Source organism: Netta rufina (genome assembly GCF_964035555.1).
Source record: "Netta rufina genome assembly, chromosome: W".
NCBI classification, from domain to species: Eukaryota; Metazoa; Chordata; class Aves; order Anseriformes; family Anatidae; genus Netta; species Netta rufina.
In genome coordinates this window covers 2,599,629-2,618,010 of record NC_140139.1, presented here as the reverse complement: position 1 = coordinate 2,618,010, position 18,382 = coordinate 2,599,629, and positions in this window count along the sequence as shown.

Sequence of the window (18,382 nt, the reverse complement as noted above, 5' to 3'; positions counted from 1 at the left end):
CTTTGCATGATGTTGCAGAAAGAACGCACTAGCACTCAGACAAACAATTGCAAGAAACCAACCCCACCTGCAAGAAAACAACCCCTTTGTGATTAGCAGTCACGTAGATCTCGTCCTTGAAGCCAGCTGCAGATATAACTGTAGTTATATCAACTTTCTGTGGACGAATAGTAGAGTCTGATATTTTCCATCCCAAGTATAGCCATGGCTATCTTCAACCCTTTTGCTTCCAAGGTATCCTGCTATATTTAGCATATAGTTCCCCAGGGGCCTGTTCTACAGATGAGAATGGAGGTGCTTTATTTTCCCCTGGGAGACTAAGAAGAGCCCTCAGTGTGAGCTGTGTAGCTGTTTGGTGAATAATCGCAGGGAACTGCAGCTGAACCTGGGTATTGATATAAGGACCCGTTCCCATTAACATCTCTGCAGTAATCCCAGACAGAGGGTCCCCCGGTTGACGCAGTCGACCCGCTTCCCCCTGTGCTAACCGCAACCATTCCCTTTCAAACAATAACAATGGGGAAGGAGTTAACAATAAGCGTGCCAAGTTTCGACAGTCAAGTGGACACATTGGTTTTGCCTGGAAAATCCATTGAATTATCTGTCGAGCCGCCTGGGATTGTAATCCATAGTCCAAAATCATTTTTTGAGCTTGTTGTAGAATCTTGCAGTCATGTGGCTGCCACAACCTGGTGTCTTGCACAGGGTCGATAATAATAGGGCAGGCCAAGGATGTAGCATGCCAATGTCCTTCTATGATGGCATCACGTCTGACGCCGGAGCACTTGTCCCTCCTTGGTGCCGATGGTGTTGTAGCAATGAATAATGAGGGAGTCGGCTCTGGTGGGGCGGACGAGAGAGGAAGCTCCTCCGAATCCTTAATTTTTAAGTTCTCCAGTTTCTCTAACAGTTCTTGGAACAGCTCCTCCACTGAAGGTCAATTCTTGGAAGCTGCTGCTGTACCTCTCATTGGCGAAGCATCCCGAGTGGATTTATTGCTGCCTGGCAGCGGCACAGATACTGGCAGCGCAGATTTATCAAGATTTTCTGGCACGGGGGGTGGCGAGGGCAACCCCCACTCCCCATCAGCACTCTGCTCCGATAGTCCCTTCGTTATTTCTGCTGCTGATTCCTTTATTGAAGAGGTCATACCCTGAACCGGGGTGGGTGCAGGAACCGACAAAAAAGAATCCTGCCAGCCGCATTCCTGAGGTCTCAGGTTTTGCACTCAGCGTTCTGTCAGTCCCAGATGGTACTGACAAAGTTTGTGCCACTGCCATAGCCAGCTGCTGTTCGGTTTTCATACCGCACAGCGCATTAATCACTGTGTGCCATGTCGCACTTGCATCTTTATCCAGCTTTCCACTTGAAATGGCTTTATCCCATTATCAAGCTCCTACATGCCACCGCTCATCTGGGCTAAACATTAGAGGGACTTCCTTCAGAAAACCCTCCTTCTGAGCCCAGTGCACCAAGGATTTGATCTTTTTTACATTGCAAGATACACCTGTCTTAGAGAGAATACTAGAGAGAAGCTGGATAGCTGCTTCCTCCTCCATGGTTATGTCGGACGAGCTGCAGGGTCGTGATCTCCACCCTTCTGCTGTGTGCCAACTCGCCTCACAGCGGCACTCTTCTGCCGTTTCCACTGACGCCTCTGATCTCCCGTGGAAACTCGGCCCCGGATATCCCGCATCTCACCGCAACACTATTCCACGTCTCACCGCGACACTGCTCCGCATCTCACCAAGTCTATCCACGTCTGTCCAGGTCTGTGCTCTGAGTCTTTCCGTGTCCCGCGTGTTACTGCTTCTCTATTCTGAGTCTCTCTGCGTCTCTATTCCGTGTCTATCCACGTTCTGTGTCTCTCTGCGTTGCTCCGCGCCTCTCTGCGTCCCACATCTCTGTGGGTCTCTCCACGTCTCAGGTCTCTCAGCGTCTCTCCGTGTCTCGCGTCTCTCTGCATCTTTCCGCGTCTCACCAGGTCTCAGCGTGTTCAGGTGCCACTTGTTGCAGGAAGAATGGCCGAAAACACGACAGACACCAGTATAGTCAGTTCATGCTCTCCCTTTATTACCCGAATAGCCTGACTTCTATAGCAAATTTAACAGGGGCGGATAGTGTCTCACACAAGATTATTGGTCAAAAGCACTCAGACAAACAACTGCAAGAAAACAACCCCACCTGCAAGAAAACAACCCCCTTGTGATTAGCAGTCACATAGATCTCGTCCTTGAAGCCAGCTGCTAGCAACGATATTTTTTAATTCCTCAACCGGGCAATGTGGGAACATTGTCATGAGAATTTCTTAGAGCTGCCCTGGTAGCTTGGTTTGCTCAGCTGAAACAAGTCATGACCTCCTTGCTGTTTCAAAAATAACAGAATCACAGACTCACAGAATTGTCTAGGTTGGAAGAGACCTCAAGATCATCGAGTCCAACCTCTGACCTAACGCTAACAGTCCCCACTAAACCATATCCCTAAGCTCTACATCTAAACGTCTTTTAAAGACTTCCAGGGATGCTGACTCCACCACTTCCCTGGGCAGCCTGTTCCAATGTCTAACAACCCTTTCAGTAAAGAAGTTCTTCCTAACATCCAACCTAAAACTCCCCTGGCGCAACTTTAGCCCATTCCCCCTAGTCCTGGCACCAGACACGTGGGAAAATAGACCAACCCCCACCTCACTACAGCCTCCTTTAAGGTACCTATAGAGAGCGATAAGGTCGCCCCTGAGCCTCCTTTTCTCCAGGCTGAGCAATCCCAGCTCCCTCAGTCGCTCCTCGTAAGACTTGTTCTCCAGACCCCTCACCAGCTTCGTCACCCTTCTCTGGACCCGCTCAAGCACCTCAATGTCCTTCTTGTAGTGAGGGGCCCAAAACTGAATACAGTACTCGAGATGCAGCCTCACCAGAGCCAAGTACAGGGGGACGATCACCTCCCTAGCCCTGCTGGCCACACTGTTTCTTATGCAAGCCAGGATGCTGTTGGCCTTCTTGGCCACCTGAGCGCACTGCTGCCTCATATTCAGCCGACTATCAACCATCACTCCCAGGTCTTTCTCTGCCTGGCAGCTCTCCAACCACTCATCTCCTAGCCTGTAGCTCTGCTTGGGGTTATTGCGCCCCAGGTGCAGGACCCGGCACTTGGCCTTGTTGAACTTCATACAGTTGACCTCAATCCATCGGTGCAGCCTACCCAGATCCTCCTGCAGAGCCTTCCTACCCTCGAGCAGATCGACACACGCACATAGCTTGGTGTCATCTGCAAACTTACTGAGGGTGCATTCAATGCCCTCGTCCAGATCATCGATAAAGATATTAAAGAAGACCAGCCCCAGTATCGAGCCCTGGGGAACACCACTAGTGACCGGCCTCCAACTGGATTTGACTCCATTCACCACGACTCTTTGGGCCCGGCTATCCAGCCACTTTTTAACCCTACGGAGCATATGCCAGTCCAAGCCAAGAGCAACCAGTTTCTTGAGGAGAATGCTGTGGGAAATGGTGTCAAAAGCCTTGCTGAAGTCAAGGTAGACCACATCCACAGCCTTTCCCTCGTCCACCCAGCGCTTCACTTTGTCATAGAAGGAGATCAGGTTCGTCAAGCAGGATCTGCCTTTCGTAAACCCATGCTGACTGGGCCTGATCGCCTGCTTGCCCTGCAAGTGCTGCATGATGGGACTCAAGACAACCTAGTCCATGTGCTTCCCTGGCACTGAGGTCAAACTGACAGGCCTATAGTTCCCCGGGTCTGCCCTCCGGCCCTTCTTGTAGATGGGCGTCACGTTTGCTAGCCGCCAGTCGACTGGGACCTCCCCCGATAGCCAGGACTGTTGATAAATGATGGTAAGTGGCTTGGCCAGCTCCTCTGCCAGTTCTCTCAGTACCCTTGGGTAGATCCCATCCGGCCCCATCGACTTGTGCACATCCAAGTGCCGTACCAGGTCACCAAACAGTTCTTCGTGGATAGTGAGGGCCACATCCTGCTCCCCATCCCCTTCCGCCAGCTCAGGGTACTGGGCATCCAGAGAACAACCAGTATTGCCGCTAAAGACTGAGGCAAAGAAGGCATTAAGCACCTCCGCCTTTTACTCATCTCTTGTAACTAAGTTTCCCCCCGCATCCAGTAAAGGATGGAGATTCTCCTTAGTCCTCCTTTTTGTGTTGATGTATTTATAAAAACGTTTTTTGTTATCTTTAACGGCAGTAGCCAGATTGAGCTCCAGATGAGCTTTGGCCTTCATAATTTTGTCCCTGCACAGCCTCGCAACATCCTTATAGTCCTCCCTAGTGGCCTGCCCACTTTTCCAAAGATTATAAACCCTCTTTTTTCTCCTAAGATCAAGCCACAATTCTCTGTTGAGCCAGGCTGGTCTTCTTCCCCGCCAGCTCGTCTTTGGGCACATGGGGACAGACCGTTCCTGTGCCATTAAGATTTCCCTCTTGAAGAGCGCCCAGCCTTCCTGGACCCCTCTGCCCTTCAGAACCGCCTCCCAGGGGACTCCACCAACTAGTGTCCTGAGCAGCTCAAAGTCAGCCCTCCGAAAGTCCAATACAGCAGTTTTACTGGTCCCCTTCCTGGCCTCGCCAAGAATAGTGAACTCCACCATTTCGTGGTCACTCTGCCCAAGACAGCTTCCGACAATCACATCCTCCACCAGTCCTTCTCTGTTTGTGAAGAGAAGGTCTAGTGGGGCACCTCCCCTGGTAGCCTCACTAACCAGCTGCATCAGGAAGCTATCTTCCACGCTCTCCAGAAACCTCCTAGACTGCTTTCTCTGGGCTGTGTTGTGCTTCCAGGATATGTCAGGGAAGTTGAAGTCCCCCACGAGTACAAAACACAAACTTCCACTTTAAAATTTAAATACTTTGTACTGCAATTTTTAAATTCTCCAACAGATTTTAATTTTAGGCTGAGCCAGCAGGGAGTTATTAAAACTGATAAAACCAGGCTCAGCTATATCGGTGAAATGCTTTGATGTCTGCAAGGTATACATTACCCTTTCTTTTTTTTTAATCCTTGTTGTCTTTCTATTTGATTTTAACTTCCTGTAAAGTACTGAATTACTGATAAAATTGTATAAGTAAGCAATTCATCCACAAGAACGAGTGGATTAACCAAAGAAAAAAGAGGACACTTCAAGCACAGGTCCTACTCCTCTCTCTCCTACACACTCACACCCCTTTCTCCCTGCAGGAAAACAAGCAAGAACATTGGAGTGCCTTGACTCTTAAGGAAATACAGAACCAATGGACTAAGTAAATTAACCGATAAGATATTATATAAAGAGAGGAAACAGAGAAGAATGAAAAATCAATGGAGACAGCCTGAATGCAACAGCAGGGATAAATTCTGCCCAACTCACACAGGTTTAATTCATCTCACAAATAGACTCAGACATCTCTGACCCAAGAGCTCTCCAAAATAAATTATTTTCCTCCCATTGAAGCAAACAAAAAGAACCATCTGTCCCAAATGAAACTGCCTCTCGCATCTCCCTGAAGACAGAGTTTTTACTAAGGTAGTTTGGGTTCAGAGCTGCATTGGCCCTTAGAAGTTCAAATACACTGTGTAATATCTACCATCAATTGATTCTGCAGTGAAAACATGCTATTTATTATCTTTTTCAAAGCCACACAAAGATCAAAATCAATCTACAGTGTAAAGACTGAAGTGCTAATGAAAAAGCAGCAACTTTCTGCTGTTTGACAGCTATCCCCAATGAATATCATGCTTTGAGGAGTTGTGCATCACCACAACATAAGCAGTGCTGCTCAGACAGTAAGCTGGAGGAGATGGTATATTCCAAGGCATTTAAAGCTCTCGTGTCAATGCCATTTTTGTCATTACAGCCACCCAATAGCTCCAGACCACATTCATCAAACAACAAATTTTAGGATGTTGCCTTCAGATGAAAGAACAAGTTTCTTCAAGTAAGGTGTCACACAAAGCACAGATTCTTATTCCCCCTGTTATAAATGGCTCAGTCTTCCAAAAAGGATTATAATCAAAGTTTACAATTTATTAAAGGAATAGAGGTAAGCAAACAGCGCTGGGTGCACCGGGAGCCTCCGCTCCACCAGGACGCACCCCAGTTACATCAAGTAGCTGATTTTTAGGCTCCTAGACTAATACATATTCATTACTACTTCTAAAAAAAATAGATTATTATAATTAGCTTCCGGGGTCCAGTCCCTCCTACTGGAGCATGCGCATCAGTCTCCGGTGGGCCCTCTGGGGGTCTCTAGGGGTCTTTCATGCTGAAGGCTCGTAGTCTTCCTCTCCAAGTTTTTTTCTTGTCCTTCCCCTTTGTACTCCTCGGCAGCATGTCAAAAGCTTACACAGTGTCCCCTGCAAGTTTTGTCTTCTAGCCGTCCTTCAGCTTCTTTTTTCTTCTCCTTCATCTCCTGGCCACCTGGCCAGATATCAGGGGCTTGCATAGTGTCTCATTCAGAAGCCATAACAGTCACTAGTTGTTAGCAGTTGTTCTGAAACCCCCAGACATCAGAGACTTCAAAGAAAGAACATACAAACACAAATAGCTCTCTTATTGACACTTCACGAGTAGTTAAAACATTCCTCACAGGCCATTCACAGGGACAGTCACACCTATAGCAGTGCTAAATCAACCACAAAGAAGACAAAAAAGGATGTAACTGTTAGAAATAAGAGTTCAGAATAACAAAAGCAAATAGGTTCATAGATTTGAGGAATATTTTCTGACACAAATTCCTTTGCAAGGTACAAGAACTATATACATTAACCATTCTGTTTTTCTTAGACTTGTGGTTATACAAGGGTATGTAAGACAGAAGGTCACATTCATCATACCATGCGGCCCTAACACTGTTCCATACTGACACGAATCAGATGAACATATATAACATCCCTTTAGGAAAAGGGAGGAGGCAAGGTGCAAAAGCAACCTTCAATCTCGGAAGGAAACAAAGGCACAGGTTCCTCCTACAGCACCCAGAACACATCCTGGAAACTGTTACTGGCCTTGAAACACTTGAAGAGAAAGGAAAGGCATGTACTCTTCCTCAAAGCCCCCAGAATTTCCCCTCTTAAAAAAGGGTTTTTCTTCCATAAAATTGGTGAATTATTTGGTTTACAGAAAGACAAAAAGAATAACACTGGTACATTTAAAAAAAATGCTAAAGGGACTGTTTACCTTCCAAGGACAGGCAATGCAGGTCCATCTGCTGTAAACAGGTGAGCCCAAACCACTGGCTTGTTATCTTTGTACTAAAGAAGATAATACTCCATGCGTTAATATTTATTTGAATGTAAGGATGCCTGCTGAACCCTGGGAATGAAGGATATTTCCAAGGCTAAGCACAGAGCAAGATACAAGGAGTGAGATTTTTGTAAGGTAAATGAAAAACCTGGAGTTAAAATAGTTTTTTCAGGGTGATGAATCCTCATGCTTCTCACTTTAGGCCAATCTTTTACCAGGCAGGGATTAAGAAGAGACCTCAGAGCTGCCTGCAAGGTGTCCTTCCACCTCCTTCCTCTGAGGCTGCTGCTGCCACACCAAAAACCCCTCTGTGGCTAAAACAGATCTAGGCTGGAATGGGGAGATTTAGGGTGCAAGACCCTTAACAGGATGTTGTTCATGAAGTTAGTGAATGTGAAGAGCTTAGAGAAAAAAAAAAAAACCTCCACTTGATCTGTTTATAGTTATCAGCATCAGTCGCAACAACAGACAAAGCCTTTCCTTAGAGGAGAGCTGAAGCAGCCCTCCACACACAGACTAAACCCACTTAACCCCTTCTTGTTTCCACATTGATGTTTACACACTCTTGGTTTTTGGGAAACAAAGGCAAAAGCTATCAGCTCTGAAACCTAGTACTTCACAAAAAAAAGGTTGCTTTATTCTCATCCAGTAGGTTCCAGTCACCCCAGTGCACAAACCAGCCTTACTTCCCAGACACCACGCTCCTTGCAGAAGCTGCTACTCAGACACTAGCACCCCACTCATCACAGCCCACACCAGCCTTCAGATTCAGATTATAAAAGCAAAACTGATTCAGGTGGCAGGCTCAGGTTAACATCCTTTCTCCTCGTGCCCCAGCAATGACAGATACCTAAACCTTTCTTAAATGTGCTCCTGAAAAACAAGCAAATGCCTCCAGAGCTCTTGTCCCAGGTTTTGGCTGCCCACCAAAGTGAGGAAGCTTTTCTCAAGCTGGATTGTCACTGTCCATTTTTAATCAAAAAGTAGAAGCAGAAGATGCATTCACAGCAAATCTTCCATGTTGCCCTCTACAAACCAGCTGACTCGAAAATTTTTCCAACTGGATGCTCCCATTCCAGCAGAAGCTATTAAACTGGATTTTAAATCAAAGTCAGCCTCAATATCTCAGGTCAACAGGCAGTGAGGAAGCATTTATAGCAGAGAAAACTCTCCCTCTGCTGCTTCCTCCTTCAAATTACATCTCTCTCCCTCCTAATGGCATCCATAACATAAGGACTTGATATTCATGAAATTGGAAAATTACAATCAATGCCTTAATTGCACACCTAATTAAATAATTAACATCACTAAAATGCACAGGCATCTGAGCACAGACATACTGGAGGTGGAAAAACCTGGAATTATACTCTGAGCTGTAATTGCTTTTTTGTTCAAGAAACCTGGGAAGGAAAAGTTGTAGATGATTTGAAATATAGACCTCAAGTAAACATAACAGCCTTCAGACATGAACCAGCTGGGGCACACACAAGAGACGTAAACCAGTCAACATTTATATTGTAAATGCAGATAAAGACACAACAGATTTAACTTGCAACAATGGAAAGCTAGGTTAGACATCTGGAAAAGCTTTTAATCATAAGCAAGCAGAGATTGTCTAGGGAAGGTACAAAATCTCCAGCCCAGAAGCTTTTAACAAGCAGGAGCACATGAACTTTTTGGTGATGCTTTGGAGGAAAATGGATGATCTAGTTAATCTCCTCACGTACTGCCCAGGTCTGATGTTTATTGTTCCTTACTTATATCATTCCACAACTTGTCTCAGGTAGAAAATTACATGGTAATACACATACCAGCTAACAGGCACCTGTGTCCTAACTTTGCATGTCACCTTGACAGGCTATTTAAAAACCCTGGTGTCTGCTGAGCACTGTCACCTTTTGGGGACCACTGCACTAGTGATAAAAAACGAAGGTGTGTTATTCCCCACAGATGGTCTGCATGACAACCCAGCTGTCCATGACACTACAGTTCAGTTCAAACACTGCAGACCATGTTTTCCTACTTGAGCTTGACAGTGAGAAAAGGGAAATGGCCTCTGACAAAACCGCTTGTGCATTCTGCAAAAAATGTAGGTCCAACAAGTAAGGATTTGGCTACTGGAATTCAGATCCTTTCTCTGCAGCAAACATTGCAGCAAACATTTCCAGCACCCAATTCTGTTTCAGGATCCAGCCATCCTATTTTCATCCAGCCTAAATCAGCACTGTCTGGACACGACACTCTGCTCATCTCCTACTGTATGCCCTCAGGACAAAGTAGTTGTGTATCTTTCAAATTGCTCAGGGTTGATTTTCCTGCTCTGGATAAAGGTTCCATTGTTAAAAAGGGCTGAAAAAAGCACTTTTTCTTCCCACATTATTTCAGGATCCAGATTTTTATTATTATTTTATTTGTGTGAATTTAATTTATTCCTTCTCTGGTTGGAGGTAAACCCCTTCCTTAGTGAGAAGAGAGGGTGTCCTACTGCTCTCTGAGCAGGAAACTCTTTGTTTCCTTTGCATTGCTCAGTGCATGGCCATATGCATTATTTATTGCATTGTAGCCATGCCCTACAATAAAAACCACTGTTATATGCAGTGGGTTAAAGAGTGCTTGCTGCACTCATCACCATATTATTCAAGTAATTTAAACATTTGGTGTTTTCATAGCATTTCTGTAAAGTTTACAAGTCCCCATTGCAGTGAAGAATGAGGGCATAATCGAGTCAAGACCTCTGCCATTTGGACAGCCATCTCAAGACCAAAGCCACATTTTTCAGAGTTCCTAAATTTGGAGCACCTCAAATACTATGGAGCCTGGTTTACAGCTACTTTGGTTATTGCTGTGATGGCTCATTTCTAGCATCTTAAGTCAAATAACCAGAAATCAAGCAATGGGTCACAGGGAAAGGCAATGGGAAAACCCTCCTCCAAGGGCAGCATTACATGGCTTGTCCAGCATCACATAACAGGTGTGGCAGAAGAAGAATAACTAGTAACAATGTGGAGAAATAACCAGCTACCTCTGCTGACACAGACTGCTTTCTCTACCTGCACTTTCTCCCTCATTTGCTACAGATGTACCAACTTTCAGTAAGCATGGAAAAAAGCTTTGCATTACACTACCTTTGCCTTAATGACTGCTGGCAAAAATAATATTCCTTTCTCTGTAGGTAGGAATAATTTTGCACATTTATATTCCCTGCATTAATGAACCAAAATGCCCCATAAATACTTGTTATGAACCACATATATGCCTCAGTCAGTCTCTAAGGACAGTGTGTGCACTGAACAAGAAAAAGGGACACTGTCACACTGAAGCCAGGGATAGAAGAATGGGGGCTTGCTTAATAGCATTAAAATAGATATTGCTGAGTGTCTTTGCTTACTACCGTGCAAATTAACTGAAACAAGGAGTCTCAGGGCCCCTCACAGAAGATGTTTCCTGACAAAAGTGGGGAACCTGTCTCAAAAACCAGCTGAGACTGACCCTGTGGTTTGGACAAGAGCCAAGGAGCAGCTGAGTCTGTACAAAGGCTGGGGGTAAACTAGTGATGATGAAGACGAGTTATCGGACTTCATCCCCACGACCCCCTGATGACCACCACCAGAAGGCACTGAGCAAGCACAGACAGGAAGAGTTTATGGACATGACTTCTTGGTGCTAATTTTAATATGAAGTAGGGATAGATTATGCGTATGTATAGGCATATTGGGAAACTTTACACATATGTAACTCTTTACTGCATATAACCAAAGCAAGTTGCTGCATTAGGGCACACACGCCTTTGGGAGCTATCCCACATGCGCCCGGCGCCGAAATAAACCACATAGCTACTTTATAACTTATTTGCTTTGAGTTATAGAGTTCTTCCATGAATCATTTTGGTGAGCCAGCCAGGATGCTCTTTGTCTGCCCACAGGAGTGGCCGCGCTGCAGATGTCCTAGCGTGCACCAGGCACAATTCCCTGGAGGAACTCCACTCCTCAGCCGCTCACTGTGGGGGCAGACAACGACCTGCTGGACTGTGGACAAATGGTATGTGTAACAGTACAGGAAGGGCCTATAAATCGTACGTGTGGCTGGGGCAGCTGATAAATCGCACAAAGATGTCTGGCGTGCAGCATAGTCCCTGTAAGGGAGGAGGATACCCTACAGGCTGACTGATAGAGTGGTCAAGGGGGATTTTCTGACAGATGGAACAGCCACTAGCGATCTTGGGAGCAGATCAAGCAAATCCGAGGTTACTGCTGCATCCCAGTTTTGGGAGTCAGGACGGACCTGCTAATGACTGTATAAGAAGCAGGAGAAGGGTAAGCGGGCCTTTCACGATTGTGACAAGGTTACCTGGGTAATATTTTCATCTGCTGGAGGGATACTAACTGGAGTGTTAATAATTGTATGTCTTATTTGTAGATGTCTGGGTATCTCATGTTGAAAGCATTTGTGTGAGTGTATGTGTTTGAGACAAAGTACTGTTGTGAAGTGAGTTCCACAAGGAACACGTCAAGAGATGATACAAACAAGTTTGCTTATTAAGTGATACATTCTTGTGGTATGAACAAGAAGTGCAAGGGGCCTCTCTGTGTGATTGAGTGATTGTGCTGTGTGAGTGAGATGCAGCACCACTGTGAAGCGAGTGCAGAGTTCTGATCCGTGGTTCCATATTCTCCACGAGGGGAATGGCCGGCGACGAACGAAGTGCATGACAGACCGAAAGGAAGTGCTGTTTTATCCAAGTGTTGATTCGTGGTGCCAATATACGGGCCCGGCGGTGCATCTTGTAATCCTATTTTTTGTACTTAAATGTTTTGAGTGTGACAATGTGAGAAACATCTCAAATAATTTTCTTCAGACAGGATCTTCTGTGAAGCTATTTATTCACGATTGCAATGGTGGGCGTCCTGTAAATCAGGAGTGCATTTTAGTAAACAAAACATAACCTTTTATTCCCTATTACCCGACGCCTGATCACCTCCCCTGTTTCCTCATTGGCTGAGTACTACAGGTTCACAAGCTACTCGACACTCCTCTATACCATATATGTACAATTTTTTATTTTTCAGCCCTTTAATTTCTCCTTTCTTACGTTTTGAGAACTTGTGATCTTTTTTTTACTGCTCTCACACCGCTCATCCTGTTTTTCTCAAGTTTCCACTTTATTTTGGAACAGTTAGGCCTTCTACTGTCCACTTATCTACTTAGCATTTCTCCTTATTATGACTACACAACTACCTTAGAACACAAAAAAGTAATTCTCTGCTGCAAAAACACAACTTTGTTTCTCACAATTCCCCCCTCTTCTTTTTTTTTTACTCCTATTGTTGTTTTTACACCTCTTCACATACTGCACTCTTGAGTTTTTCCAACATTAAGGTGCAATATTCTTCTTCGGATGTCATGGGGGATGATAGATATACAATGCCATTATTATTAAAATACCAACAAACAGTTGTTTGAGCCAATTCTATTCAGGTAATCATGAAATTAGTTTCTCCCAAATGCTTCTAAATCCCCAGGAAGTGTCATCTTGAGCCACTCTATGTAGGATCTTATTTGTTGTTTTTTTTTCCCCAAATATTTTTGAGATCAGTCAAATTCATCCCATTTGATCTACATATATTCAGCAACTAGTAATAATTACAGTGCACGCTCCTCCTTATGAGGTTATTAATAAATCTAATACTATTTGATTCTAGAGTACTATTTTTGCAAACTTATCTAACTTATTTTCTAGATCTTCAATATATTTACAATATTTTTGTATTTTGAGATATTTACAATAGCTTTTTCTAATTCACTCACCCTTAACCAAGGTAAAAACTACCTTGCAAAACTGTGAAATGCTAGAGAATTTTACTAAAGGATTACGTGGAGTCCGCTTAATTCTGCGTGTGGTCTCAAGGGGGCTTTGGCTTTGTGGGTCTTCAATAATTGTTACATTTGGAATTATTGCCTCCAGGGTGCAAGCTCCCTTCCATCCTAGGGGCAACACCTTCCTGGCTTTATTGCCACATAGCCAATACCACTCTTTGCCATTTGGGACATTTGGTCTCATCCGGTTACAGGATTCTCATGTTGTATCTGGTGTGCATTATGTATATTAGCATTCCCGTGGCTACCATATTCGGTACAGTATGGTTTATTCCCTATTTCATGGATATTTCCACACCCAGGGTCAGTACTATTGCCCCCTGAGTTTTCTATCAATGCTGTTTAAAAGGCACCTTTGATAACACAGTATATTGTAGCCAGGACTATGTGTAGGGAGTTCAACTTCAAAATCTATTCCTTCCCGGGACTGGGTATGGTCTGTCTTTTCTAGAAATCTAGAGAATACAGACACAGTTGCTGCTGGAAATAACAATCGGGGACAAGACATTTTCAGTCTTTCTAGGCATCTGGGTGCAAATACAATAATTATTTCCAGATAGAACTCGAGAGATGTTCTGGATTAATTGGAAATGCTGACTTTTCCCTCCATCTTATCAATAATCCATTGAGAATAGGTATTACTAAGATAAACTTAAAATACATCATTTCTACGTATATATACACCCCTATAATAATTAAGAAATAAGAAAAACAATAAAAATCACAAACTAATAAGGATTCTTCTGGTGGGGATTAAATACCCTCCTTTCTCCCACTTCCATGGAGTGTTCCCTGGAAACATGCCAATTCTCTGTAATTCAACCCCTTTTACTCAATAATTCATTAAGAATTCTTCTAAGGAGAAATTAAAGGTTTACAATAGATAGTTTTAACCTTAAAAGTCTTTGTTAATGCAGTCTCTCTGGTATCAGGGTGTAGTGGGTTTACGTGGCAAGGTTTTGGTAGCAAGGGGGCCATAGGGGTGTTTTCTGTGAGAAAGATCTAGAAGCTGCCCCATGTTTGGGAAGGGCCCCATTGTTTTCCAGAGCTGAGCCAATAAGCGATGTTGTTTTGCGCCTCTGTGAGAGCATATTTAAGACAGGGAAAAAAACGCTGCGCCACGCAGCAGCTGGGAGAGTGAAAGGAGTGAGGAACAGCCTTGCAGGTGCCAAGGTCAGTGTAGAAGGAGGGGGAGAGGTGCTCCAGGCGCCGGAGCAGAAGTCCCCTGCGGCCTGTGGTGAGGACCATGGTGAAGCAGGATGTCCCCCTGCAGCCCATAGAGTACCACGGTGGAGCAGGGTTCCATGCTGCAGCCCATGGAGGAGACCACGGTGGAGCAGGTGGCCCTGCACCAACGGAGGCTGCCGCCTGTGGAAGACCCCTGCCGGAGCAGATTCCGGGCCGGACCTGTAGCCCGTGGAGAGGAGCCCACGCAGGAGCAGGTGACCTGGCAGGAGCTGCTGCCCATAGGGGAGCCAGGTTGGAGCAGTTTTCTACTGAGGGATGGACCCCGTAGTACGGACCCATATCTGGAGCAGTTCTGGGAGAGCTGCTGCCTGTGGGAAGCCCACGCTGGATCAGTTCATCAAGGACTACATCCCGTGGGTGGGACCCCACAGCACAGGGGACGAGAGCGACCTAGAAGGAGCGGCAGAGAAGAAGCGGCAGAGAAGAAGCGCTGTAGACTGACCATAACCCCCATTCCCCCATTCCCCTGCGCCGCTCGGGGGGAGGAGGTGGAAGAGGGTGGATGGGGGGAGGAAGGTGCTTTTGGTTTCTTTCCTTTGTTTCTCACTTCTCTAGCTTGTTAGTAATGAGCAATAAATCTTACTATCTTCTTATGCCTGTGGTGGTTTTACCGTGCTGGGCAGCTAAACCCCACAACCGCTCTCTCACTCCCCCGCCTTTAGATGAGGAGGGGGAGAAGTAAAGCAAAGAACAACTCACGGGTTGAGATAAGGATAATTTAATTAAAGGGAAATAATTATAATAATTAAATAAAGACTACCATGAACTAAACAATTTAACTAAGGGGAAGTAAAAGGGAAAAGGGGAAAAAGGGAGGAAAACAAACAAACAAAATAAATGAAGGCTATATGGAAGTGCAGAGGAAAGAAATTACTCTCTACTTCCCACAAATGAGCGATGATTGACCACGTCCTTGAAGCAAGGTCTCAACGCACGCAGCCGGTGTTCGAGAGGACCGACGTCTTCTCAACGAGAGCCCACCCCTCCCCTCTTCTTCCTGTTTCCACCTTTTATTGCTGAGTGTGACACCACATGGTATGGAATATCCCTTTGATTGGTTTAGGTCAGCTGCCCTAGTGATGTTTCTCTCCTCACTTTTTGCCCACCCACTAGGAGGGTTAGAGAGAGTCCTGATGCCGTGCCAGCACTGCTCAGCAGTAGACACAATGCTGGTGTGATAACACTGCTGTTGTAGCTACAAGTGCAGAGCACAGCACTGTATGGGCTGCTGCAGGGAAAGTTAACATCCTAGCCAGACCCAGTGCAGACCCTCAGGTCCTTCTCCTCAGAGCTCCTCTTCAGCAGGTCATCCCCCACCCTGTACTGATACATGCAGTTGTTCCTTCCCAGGTGCAGGACTCTACACTTGCTCTTGTTAAACCTCATTTGGTTTCTTCCTGCCCAGCTCTCCAGCCTCTCCAGGTCTCGCTGAATGGCAGCACAGCCTTCTGGCGTGTCAGCCAGTCCTTTCAGCTTTGTGTCATCGACATACTTGCTGAGGGCAGACACTATTCCCTCATCAAGGTCGTCGATGAAGATGTTGAACAAGACCAGACCCAGCACCGACCCCTGGGGAACACTGCTAGTCACAGGCCTCCAGCCGGACTCCACGCTGCCGATCACTACCCTCTGAGTTTGGCCAATCAGCCAGTTCTCAACCCACCTCACTGTCCACTCCTCTATCCCACACTTTCTCAGCTTTGCTATCAGGACGTCATGGGAGACAGTATCGAAATCCTTGCTAAAGGTTTATCCCTAGGGAATATCCCTAGGGAAGCTGTCAGAATGGCTCCCAGCAGGATCTGGCAGTATGCCCTATTTGATGTTGGACCTCAGAGCCTTGTGCTGGGAACAGGCTGTAGGTGCAGCCAGCGATGCTGCAGTATCTGTGACAGTGAATCACAGTCCACCCAGATAGCCTGCGCTGCCACTGAAAACAAATAGCTGGGCAGTGCTGCATGTTGCAGCCAGAGCTGCAGAGGGACAGTTGGGAGTGTGCGAGCTCCCTTGATATTTTTACTGTGAAATGTCAAAATGTGCCTCTGCAATCCTTGTCCTCCCACAGCAGTATCTGCACCAACATGAAGCACGTGTTGCTTGGCAGGGCTTGTCAGCAGATGGGTGCTTGTGCTCCAAGCAGCTATTTTCTAGAAGCAGCAGTGGCCCCATGCTTCAGCAGTGAAGTGTTCATTTGTCACGGTCTGGATCCTCAAAATTATGCTTTTCAAGCTGTTGCATTGTGGCAACACTCAGAATACAGCAAAGCCTTACAGAGAGGTGCAATCTAAGTGTTATATCCAGCTACAAGGATAGTAATGAGGGAAGGGGAGTTCTGAATGAGCAAGAAGGTACTGGGAGACCAGGGCTGGCTTTTTCCCACAGTGCTGGGGGAGAGACAGGATAAATAGGGACTCCCACTGCTACAAGTACCATCAATGGTGCACAAGGTTCAAAACAGGGTGAGAACACTACCCGAGCTGTTGAACATCACTTTCAGCATGTGTGTGCTAGACACAGAGCCAGGAGCTGCTGTTGCTAATGGTGGTTCTTGTACAGTGTGGTCGTGGGAATCCGTGAGGTACAAGATCTCCCAGGAAGCAGACTGAGAACGGACTCATGCCTTTCAGTCACTGCAGGGCTGTGGGACAGGAGCCAGAGGCTTGTAAGAGGAGTTGCTGAAAGGGCAGTGAAGGGTGATATAAGTATTAGGAGACTATAAGTGGGGGGAATTTAGGGTCTCACAACAAGCCACTGGATGTGGTCCAGGTGACCTCTGTACTTCAGAACCTAATCCTGGGTGAAGCATACCAGTAAAAGCAGGTGTGAGGGTGTGTGCCCCTCATGTATGTCTCTGGTAGAGTCTAGCCTGACCCACAAGGCTTGTCTGCTCACTAACACTAGTGTTAGTATTAACTTTTACATCACTGGGTTTTACATCGTTGGGTTTTTACTGTAAACACCAGGTCCATTTGCATCTTTCTTCAGATGGAAAGATTCTATTTTTTTTCAGATTTCTATTTTTCTGCCAAGACTTCCTGTCTCTGTAAGAATCAGTATTATGTGTGGGAGGAAAGTCCTTCTTTTGATCAGCTTTATCTTAGCATGTTTTAATTGCTATTCTTATGCTGTGAAGTTGGAAGAACTGAAGCTCCTGATTGTCTTTCTGTAGAGCTTTCTCATTGCTTACACTGTTGCTCTGATTTCACTTATCCTACGTTTCTCAATTTCTTTTCTGGGCTCCCATGTGCCTGTGCAGCTCTGGTCCAAATCCATTATGAACCCATAGTCACACATACTGGGTTAATGTAGATAAAGACAGATACTGTAAAATCACTTTTTGGAGTCTGATGGTCACAGGTGGCAGCAGACCCAGGGCCCTGGTGTCCAGAGATCACTGTATGTGGTGACAGGGTGCTGTGAGCACTGGGGATGCCTGGATGAGATATGGGATGTGGATTGCTGACCAAGGGTGTTTGAACTGGGGTTTTCAGAACTAGGGGTTGATATATGAGAGCCCTAATTCCCCTCAGTATCACCCTGGGTCAAAGTTTTTTTCTGGTTTCTCCATCTCCTTGATGCCTTAGCTGACCCCCCCCCACACACACTTCTCTGCATTGGTTTATCTGAAATGCAGAAGTGCTTGCAGGTTGGTCCTCTGGGGCAGTTGGGGAAGGGGGAATGAATATGTTCCCTGCTTTCTCATGTCATGTACAGGTGAACGTGCTTCCTCTAGTGTTATAACAACCTGCTATTTACTGAACACTGAAAGAGTCGGGCTCTTAATGTTCTGGTTGAATGGCTCCAGGGACTGTGGGCTGTTGCAGCAGTACTTTTGCAAAATACAGTAAATAAGTAGATAAGCAGATAAGTGTCACACATAGAGTGACAGAGCAGTAGGGGACTGTGAACCAAGCACCCAGGACCATAAGAGGAACCAGCCTGAGATGAGGCTTAGCCATCAGCAAAAGGTTAGCAGAAGACAGCATGCTGCATGGCACCTATTTAACCATCAGCAGT